Here is a 10766-nt window from a genome sequence, read left to right as displayed (position 1 = left end):
GTTGTTTTTCTGTACCATGGGTATGCACTATAATTTTGCGCCCACACATGTGAATACTCCCATCCACTGTGCCAGAATACAATACTCACTTTCTCAGGGAAAAGCGTTCCTTTAATCCATCACCCCACAGCAGCATGCATTCACAGTCCAACCTCAGCCTGAAATAGTTTTGCAGGAAATGAATCAAGTTTCTGGGGGAAAAGACCACTGGTGAAATTACCTGATATGGGATGAAAACAGACGTTGAAATCATCCACATCCCCACTGTGGTACTTAGTGTCAACACTAAAATAATATGTTTTTATATGTCTTCTCCCTGGAAGAGTGTCTCTTTAATGGTGTCCTTGGGCTGTATCAGTAAGTGAAAATGCAAATTTCAACAAATATAAGCATTACAGATTTTTAAACAATCACACCACTCATTCTCAAAGACCAGTGATATCCCAATGGTTTACATTTTTAGCCATGCTAGCAGCAGCTCTGGGATGCTGTTGTTGGTCGTGACCTTTTTATATACAGTCGTGACTCATGTTTCCCTCAGGATGAATTGTAATAACTTTGGCAATTCCTTCTCTTTACTTTTACTGCCATAATCATGTCAAAATTTCAATTTGTCCAATACTTTACTTTGGTTTATGATCAAACACCTAAAAGTAATCATGGCGATCATGGCACACATTCTACCTGCTGAAAAACATCATGTTAGCATTGTCGTTGTTAGCATGCTGATGTTAGCATTTAGCCCGAAGCCCTCCTGTGCCTAATGCTGCTTTCTTCAGCCTACAAAAGGATGGGTATTTTCAAAGTAAAAGTGTGGGTCTAAAGAAAATATTAATAATGCTAGGGAGTGTTTTTCTTTAAATAAAAATTAACCATAAGGTTCAGCCCCACTTTCCCATCCCATTAATTTTCATACAGTCCCTTAATAAGATCAAAAATACCCATTGCCTTTGTTGTGCAGAACAAAACAAAGTCTCCTGTTAGAAACTAACAACAAACAAACAAACTAACCATGTTTTCTCTTTACATTATCCATACATTTCTTGTTAAAAACCACTAACCAAGCCCGAAATCTCATGGATTCAGACCTAAATTTCAGCAGCCACAAAGTCAACCTACTATCACCTGAAGAATATATCAAGATTAAAGGACTTATGTCTCAGCAGGACCTGGAAAAACTTATCATTCACTTACCATTTATCTTCAGTCGACTCGACTGCTGAGACGGTATCTTCACAGGTCAAAAACCAACCAGACAGCTGCAGCTGATTCAGAAGCTGCAATTCAAGTCCTGTCTATCAAAGATTGAGTTTATAAAGCACTGAATGGTTTAGGGCCAATACACATTTCTTATCCTCTGCTACATTATGAAACATCCAGACCTCTCAGGTCATCTGGGAAAGGTCTGCTTTCTGTCCCCTAGATCAAAACTAAACATGGAGAAGCAATGGTCAGTTTTTCTGCTCCATATATCTGGAACAAACTCTCTGACTCTCAAATTGCAGTTTTTTTTTTTCCCCCTATGTTGGTTTTATGTTTAATGTAAAGCACTTTAAATTGATTGTTGTTGAAATGTGCTATACAAATAAACATGCCTTGCCTTGTTTACAAACACAAAAGTTTCCTGTTGTCTCTTCCTCCCACTCATATCTCTTGAAATCATCTCTCCAATCAAACACAAGGCAAAGAACATAAGACAGCTGTGTCTAAGAGCAGTTTGAACCACTAGAGGGAGCCACAAGCTGTAGGTTTATTCAAAAGTGGTACACAAAGTGTGATTTCCAGCTGAAAACCGGTGTGTGTGTGTGTGTGTGTGTGTGTGTGTGTGTGCGTGTGTGTGTGTGTGTGAAGTAGAAGTTGAAGTAGTCTCCATGTAGCATAAATTGTTTCCCTACATCTTTTTTTATATTGCCTCCTCTCACTGCTCTCCTTTCAGTATTCACTCTGCTGGTGTAGGAGTAAAAACCTGTTATTGGCCCACTGGCTTCTATTTTTGAATGCAGACCCCCATTATCACCCTACTGCAAAGCAGCATTGACATAAATGAGTGTGAGATGCAAACACGGATTAACAGTGAGTGAAAGGGGGCTGGGGTCTCAGAGCTTTCTGCATTACTGACTCCAGACAGGAAGACGGTTGTCGCCTGTGCAGATGCTGGCTGCAAAACCTCCCCACTGAATTGATTTGGATATTCCTCTTGAGCACGAAATGGATTATCTGTGTTTTTTGTTGTTGTGTTGTTGAGAAACCTGTTGCATCTTCAATGACTGACGGCAGCGCTGGAAGGACCTTTCATGTTTTGTTCTGTGAGTTGGGACAAAAGAAATTTTATTGTCTTCATATATATATTTATCGTTTTCACAGTCTTCTCATACAGCCTTCTTATTTTTGTTTTACATCTTCATGAGTTCATTTTCTTACAGGTTCAGTTATAATCACATCTCGTTTGATTTGTATTTCAAGTCAGCATAAATCTTGCCATTTTTTTATTTCAGTCCTGTATTTATATTTTAGTTGTGCTTCCATTGTTTATATTTGGACTACATACTCCTTCTACTCTGGTACAACTCTACATGAATTATAAATGTTGCTTTTCTTGTCCACATGTCTGTATTACTGCATGCTTCAGTTAAATCTCTTCTTTGTGTCTCATTTATGTGTCAAATGGTAGCAATTTTCTATCCTCCCTTGTTTTGTGCATCTATAGATAGTTTATTCGACAGTGAATTATAAAATACAAGCATGTAGTCTGTTTATAACAGATGTTTAAAGAACACAATTAAAGGAATTTACAATTAGTCACTGCAGTAACGACATTTTGACTGTCATATTATTCATTTGGTTATTCAAGTTAATCAGGCGAAGTTTATAAAATCAAGTGGTTTTCATTCTTAAATATGTTTCTAAGCAGGTATTGTCACTGAAACTGTTTTGTCTTCCCAGTGAATAAACCACGAAGATGGCCGCTGCTGTAAAGATCTTCATCAGTCTGCTGCTGATTCTACACTTCAGCAGAGGTGAGTTGCCCTGAGTATGCAACATGTTGCCCACCAGACAAGCATGCTGATAATTACTACATTTTTTTTTTATCACTTTGAGCTTCTTGTTTAAAGAGAAGTTTGGCTGATGTATAATACCCTTGCAGGTGTGATTTTGTCTGTACTGTTGTCAGGGTTTGGTGTGCGACATGCCAACAACTGAGGCAGAGCTTGATGCAGTTCAATGATTTCTATCAAACCAAGTGTGCAAATCCAAGGTAGCAGGCAGAAAATCAAAAGTCCATAAAGCAAGGCAGGCAGGTAACAGGTCTCACATCAACAGAATACATATGTGGGAAGTGAGAACAGGTGTGTGGTTGGGTGGGGCAGTCAGGTGACGGGGAAAGGAGGGAAAGTCCGAGGGCATCTTGTGGGCGGAAGGGCCTGGGACAACAGAAATGTAGCTGGAGAAGAGGGGGGGCAGGTAGACAGACTGGTATTTAACTTTATACTACTCTTAGGACATTATGCAATATCCATATAGTGTCACTGTATATGATTTCCACTCCAAATACACATTTGCAAGTGTTGAAGGTTTCACATAGTATGTCCTAAATCTCCTATTGTTTGGATCCAAAGAGTAAAAGTCGAGTTACTTTTATTTATAAAGCCCAAGCATAAGACACACATACAACTTCCTCTATCTCACAATATGTAAGGAAAAGCTCCATCCATCCATCCATCCGTCCATTGTCAACCGTTTATCCTGCGTACAGGGTCGCGGGGGGCTGGAGCCAATCCCAGCTGACATCAGGCCAAAGGCGGGCTACACCCTGGACAGGTCACCAGTGCAAGGAAAAACTCCATAAACAAAACCTTTAACATATAAATAAAGATGTAGATTGCCTCTACAGACATGCTAGCAGGTCTGTGAGGCTGTGCTCCAGCACAGCAGTGCTTCGTATTGAAACACTAACATCAGCATGCTAACATGCTCACAATGACAGTGCCAAAACATAGCAGGTATGACGTTTACATTTACATGTATTGATTTGGCAGACATTTTGTCCAAAGTGATGTACAAATAAGGTACAATCCAAGCTGCCACATGTGCTGCGATCTTCTGGGCCATAAACTGAAGTACAGGATCAAATAAAAAGTTTGACTTGATGATAGAGCTAGATGAAAAGTCAGGGTATCACCAAGTCACAAGTATTCATCATCTTGGCACCTTAGATGTTTGTACAAAATTTCATAGCACTCCATATGATAGTTGTTGAGGAATTTCACTCAGAATCACAAATGTCAACCTCATGGTGGTGCCAAAATGAAAATTAGGGGATCACCAAGGTTATTTAAATACAGGGTACCATGAATGTCTCTGGCAATCCATCCAAATAGAAGTTGAGTTATTTGATTCAGGGCCATAGTGGTGACATTTCCATCCACAGAGAAAAATAGGTGTTTACATGTTAACACGGCGGCATGTAACTGTTTTTAAATACACCTTTGTGAGGATGAATGTAAAAATGCATCTCATGTTTTTTTTCTGTGTTGACCCTCCACCCACATTTAACTGCAGATAATGTAAGTGTTCTGTCAAGTGGATGCATTTCTGAATTTAAGGTCAGCAGTTTCATTTTATAAAATGTAGCAGTATGAAATATAAAATGTGCAATAAGAGCACTGGTGTGTGATTGCATGTCCACTTATGACTATCATTTGATAAACCTTTCATCAACAGGCCAGGCATACTTCATATTTGCAGCTGTGTTGAGAAACCAATCTTCTGTTGCCTACAATAATCTGTGAGAGCTATTTAGTAATTCAGATTGCATCATGGTTAGATTAACCTGTGAGGAGGCCCTTGGGAAAAACTGAACTGCTGGCCTACTTGACCACCTGCTTCCTCACTCTCTCTCTCTCTCTTTGCATTGTGTATACATCCTGATATTGTCAAATACCCTTCAATGCAGTAATTGAGGGTACTTGTGTTAGCACCACAGGAATTTCAAGCAGCCTTGATTTGATGGTAGAATATATGATACATGCTCAAAATCTCAATTTGCATATGTTTTTTTTCATTCCTTTTCTTTGTGAATTTCTCTTTCTGTTTTCTTTTCTTTCTTTCTGCAACAACTCAGTATAAACTGTGCTGTTTCTTAGCTAGCAGCGTGGCTCTATGGTCTATTGGTGGGTCAACCAATTTGTTCCGGATTGAAATATCCGCACAACAAGTGGATTAATCCCAGAGAGTTTGGTGATCACCTCACTAAAAACGTTAGTGATTCCTTGACTTCTCCTGTAACACCGTCATCAGGTCAGAGTTTAAGATAATAGTAAGAAAATATCAATATAGCTACTGGATGGATTGGCACAACATTTGGGAAAAAAATAAATTTTAAAGTAAAGGCAGCAGATCACTGTGGCGCTACACACTGACATACCTCATATCAGCCCATTTTAAAGTCTCTCTTTTGTGACTAGCTTTTTCCTCTTCTCTCGTGCTTCTTCTTCTAGCCCAGAAATCCAGCGATGACTCCATCCACACCTCCCTCATCATGCTGTTCAGTATGAGTCCTCAGTCCCTCATCAGCCTCCTGCTGCTGGGCCTGACTGTTGTCCTGTCCGGCAGCATCTACCTATGGGTCCTCAGATATGTCTGCATTGGCTGCTGCCAGCCAATCGTGGTCAGCAGTGATCCAGAATCCCTTGCTTGGATTGTGTGAATCCATCAGCCCCTGTCTGAGTGAATTTGAGCATTGTTTACTTGCGTACATGCAAGCTAACAAGTCACACAGGATATTTCCCTTCTTCACAGGTAGAATATTATTTATATTAGAATATTATTTATATATATTATTTCATCCTATTTGAAGTTAGTAATTATAGCGTGATCCCTAATGCTTTTCAGTGATCAGTTGAAGTTGATGGCTGTGTCCCAGGTTGGAAACAAAATAAAAGCTTTGTTGGCGGCATTATGAATAGAGTTGTTATGTTCCTTTGCCAGAGTCAGAAAACTGACCACAAAAATGATGACAAGCACGGGTGGGATCGACACAGCTGTACAGGTTGTTTTAAATCAACTCACAGGAAAAAACAACTGTTCACATCTACATATTTCTTTGATGGACATGAAAAGCTTAAGCTAACTTTACTCAGCAACTGCTGCTGCAGAGTGACATTGACATGTCACTCACTACAAAATAGTTGTTGTTTTTTTTATTTGAACACAAGAGAAACATGACCATGATGTCAGATTAATGAGGTGAAACCAAATGGCAGTTTAATTTAATTGCCTTTAATTATCAGGCAAAATTAAGATGTACTCTTAAATTAATGCAGAAACAAATCTATTTTCTTGTTTTGTCCAATATTCTCCTTTCAGCTCTGCCTTGGTCTCCTCCAGCTCCTGAGAAAAATATGTGGCTCTTTAGCTGCTAAAGGCTCCACTATGTTTTAGGGATGTGAATCTTGATTCTGATTCAGAGGGCGATAATGTAAGAAGTATCGTTGCATCTTGTTGCATCAAAATTTCTATACATTACTTTCTTTTCACTGTGTGACTATTTCACACTTTTAAAAAAGCGTATTTGTAATGATGACTTAGATTATCATTTAGCTTTGTTAGAGAACTTGCATTTGGGGTGTTTATGCAGAATATATATATTTTTCTATTTCAAAAATGTTCAACGGTGGCTCATTGGTCATAATTCTTAGTGTAAGAGTTAGCACTCAAATACTGGCATATTGCCAAGGAGGAAAACAAATCTCTTTTCTGCATCGAGAGATCTTTCAAGAAAGAATCGTGATGCATCTAAGAATCTGTCCTCCTCCCATGCCAACTATGTTTACTAGCTAGTCGCTAACGTGGCTAAAGTCTGCTGTCCAGGTAACCTACAGTAGGTTCATCAGAGAGTTTAGGAAAACTGTTGCTGCTTGAAACAAGGCTTCACGGCAGTGAGACTGAACTAAAGCAGTAAAGTTTGGGGCTGTAAAAACCCAAATCAGTTAGCTGAAAGACACTAAGACGCTCTGCAGAGCTGAGGGAAACAAGTCGAGGCAATCTCCTGTGGGTTTGACACCTCTAACACAATGTAAAAATATTTAGAAGTGCAGCTTTAATAGTTCATGTCTTTGAATTAGTCATTTATATTTTCAAAATAAATACTTTGTGCAAACGAAGTGTCAAAGGGACAAGGACAAATGTTATAAATGAATGTGATAACCTAACAATGTTGATATGCAGGAGTGAATTCAGTATTTGTAGGCACCTCAGTGCCAAAACACAGCCGCTAGGCTGCAGCTAACACTCTATTTCTCCTCCCTAATACCACATCAAACTGTAATATCTGTTCTACTCTATTGGTCTTTGAACTCATTTTCAAATAAACCTTGTATAAACTAGAGAACACTCGATCTGACCTTCTGTACTGTCTGCATGTCTTTGAATAAATAAGAAAATAACATTTCAGATGAAAGATGAGTCACCTCACAGTCTGCCTGAATAATGGACCGAGCTGCAAGACGGAGTCTATCAAGTTTGCATCTTAACGGATCCAATTAAATTTGATCAATCTCATAATTCAACAGCTTCATACCTCTTAAAAGCTCGGTGAATGAATAAGTGATCTGAGAGAATCCCGAGCAGGCAGAAGGCTCGCCGTCTTTTAATATTTTAGCCTTGAATTATGCATGGATGTACACACATCCAAATCCTCCCTCACACACATACACACATCGTATGCATACACATGAAGAATGATATTTCTGAACACTCTGGAGCAGAGCATAAATAAATTTTTGAAGCTCCACATGTTGACAGCTTTTATTGATTTATACCGTTTTCAACATTTATAGCTCAGGCTGATCTGAAATCTCTAAAGTTCTGCTTTGTGATAAGCTTGACATGACTGACAGGGAGGAAAAACCTTTTGTGTTGAGCACCAGCCAGACAGGAATGTGCTTTCTACAGCAGCTAGTTTCTGCTAAGATGATAATTCCTATAGATTCCTTTTTATAGCAGTATTTGTAATGTAACTGGTGAGGTCTATGTTGGCATAAGATCATTATCTCTTGGGCTGAGCCTGTTTACTTTAGTGAAACTTTATGTTTTGTTTACTTAGAGAAATCCCCCAACAAAATGACTGCGCCAGACCAGCTCTGTACTCAAATTATGAAAAACCAGTGTATATTAGCTTAATTTTCCCTAGTTGTACCCAGCATCACTGCTTTATTAGAAAAATATTACAGAAGGGTCAATATGTGAAAAGCTATAGATGATGACATAAAATGCATCAAAATTATCATACATAAAAAGTATGATATGACATGGATTTCCAGCCAAGTGTCCCCGGGCCCCAGACCCCCAGGATTCCCAAAAGCCCCAGCCAGGTTCACTGCCTGTCAATTGGTTGAATGTAATTTAATTATTTGCAAATTTGTTTGTAGAGGGGCCCTATTTTCTAATATATGTTTTTTTTTAATGTAAATATGTACTATATTAATATATTGCTTTTATGTCCTTGACTATAAATTGACTATAAATTGTTAAACTTTTGTGTTTAATACCTGACTGCAAACCAAATTACCTTATAGATTATGTTTGTCTCCCTAAAATGTCAGACTTACTGACTTGAATCTGTGCAAAGTTTGTCACTGGAGGTATTTTCGCATTGATTCCTCCAATGCAGGGGGATGATGTCTGTACACTTTCTTAAAATCTAAGATTCAAGCGTACCCCGGGCGCGAATTTGCATATCCTATTATGGCGGTATAAGCTCCACTTTTCTTCTAATTGGCTTAACCTGATGATGAACTTTCTTACGTAGCCCTTGCTGAAAGAAAATTAAGTTTTTGGTGCTTGAAATTGTGAAGCCTTATCAATTTCGTCAAGTGACTAGAAGAGGGTAAAAAACCAAAAAACGTTACAGCATAAAGTAAACATTAACAAGATCCTTTAACAAGTATAGGCCACTAAGATGTGCTAGCCACTATGGTGGATGAAAGCGATGCAAAGACGGCTAGCATTCCTACCACAGTGTAAACCCTGCTGTAATTTAATGCCACTCCTTGAATAGAATAAACACATGTTTGAAATAGTAAGCCATGACTCAACATAATAATTACACCAGAGCTCCCTTAATGGGTAGACTGCCATTGATTCATCAGACATTGATAATGTTCAGAGAAATTCTCCAGTTGCATGCTGATGATTATAAACATACAAAAATATTTATGCTTGAGTGAGTGAGTGGGGGATAGCACGAGCCACACACAAAAGAGCTGACAATTAGAGGCCGAGTAGGGCGGGTAGCAAATTTGCACCCGAGCGAGCTAGATTTGGTACAAATTCGAAAGCCTGGCAAATGCAACAGGTGTTCCAACAAAGAAGCCTGACACCTCCAGTGCAGAGCGGACTCAGTACAGAGAGTGAGAGTTTGCACCACTGAGGGAAACTTTTGATGGCAAACATGGTAATAATAACGAGAATGCACTGTAACATCTTAGCAGATATTATTGTACGTTTCACAACCACCAGTGCTGGGTCAGCCACTGCCAGTTACAAGCTAACAAACATGAACAAATAAAAGATACCAACTAGACACATTGTGGTGCAGAACAGACTCCTCATCAGATGGAGGCTAAAACAAGTATGGTTGAATCTCTCCAGTATTTCCTCTAATGCTAGCCATCTTGATTGCACTGCTCTTTCACTGGTCACACTCTGAGCCCATTCTGAGATTATATATATATATAAATAATAATAATAATATACATATATATATATATATATATATATATATATATATATATATATATATATATTATTTATTATTACTTTTTATATGGGAAAACCTTGTCAAACTAAATATATATCGGCTACTTTAAAACCTGTGGAGCTCTAACATGAAACCACAAAGCAGCATGACATTGACTTATCATCACCTTTTAATTGGATGTGGGACACTTGTTAGCAAACATTTGCTTATTTACACATCCAGCAGTTACAGAGCAGTATTATCATTTATTTGGAGTCGTGTGTCTGACAACCTGGTGAATGTACTGTGAGTCTGGTAATGTTGGTCTCTACCAACTCCCGAGAGAAACATCTGACTATCTATCTGCTAAACGCTTCACTGTGCTAGTAGTTAATCGTTTCTTTCTACCACTTCTTGTTGAGCAGATGGTACATTGGGTTTTTAGAGCTTTTTCGCACAAAACAGCTGCTTGCTGCAGCTGAAATTTACACTTAATGTCACAACTTTCCTGTTTTACTCAGACAGTCTTCCCCTCTGTCACTTCCTATAGCCACCTCTCACTTCTCCCATGTTTGTCTACATCTGTCAGACTAGCAGCATATCCTGGGTGTACCCAGCCTCTCACCCAGTGCGAGCTGGGTCCTACTCCAGCTCCCTGTGACTGCACAGCAGTTACAGTATCCTGATACAGGTAAACTGCCATTCACATGCCAAATGCTTCTACTAATATTTTTAATAGTTTGAGTGATTCCATTTGTCATTAGCAGTCTTGGACATTTCTCAAGAGGTTTGTAGGAGGAGAACTACAGTATATTGTGTCAAGATTGATTCTATTCAATGACGTTTATAGATGAACAATTACCAGTATTTACAGCACGCACAATAAAACAGCGTGAGAATGGATAGTTTACAGAATGGTTGGATATAAAGTAGCTGCACAGAAAGAAAGATGGTGATGATTTAAGATGCTATAGGGTGCAGTCAGAAGTAGGCCCCTGTCACCTCTTTCTAAACTAGTATTTATTTC

Source organism: Micropterus salmoides, unplaced genomic scaffold (assembly GCF_014851395.1).
Source record: "Micropterus salmoides isolate LMB-PRFRI ecotype aquatic unplaced genomic scaffold, ASM1485139v1 Ms_hic_scaffold_2, whole genome shotgun sequence".
Lineage (NCBI taxonomy): Eukaryota > Metazoa > Chordata > Actinopteri > Centrarchiformes > Centrarchidae > Micropterus > Micropterus salmoides.
The sequence above is the reverse complement of the archived record's forward strand: the minus strand, read 5'-3'. Positions refer to the sequence as shown.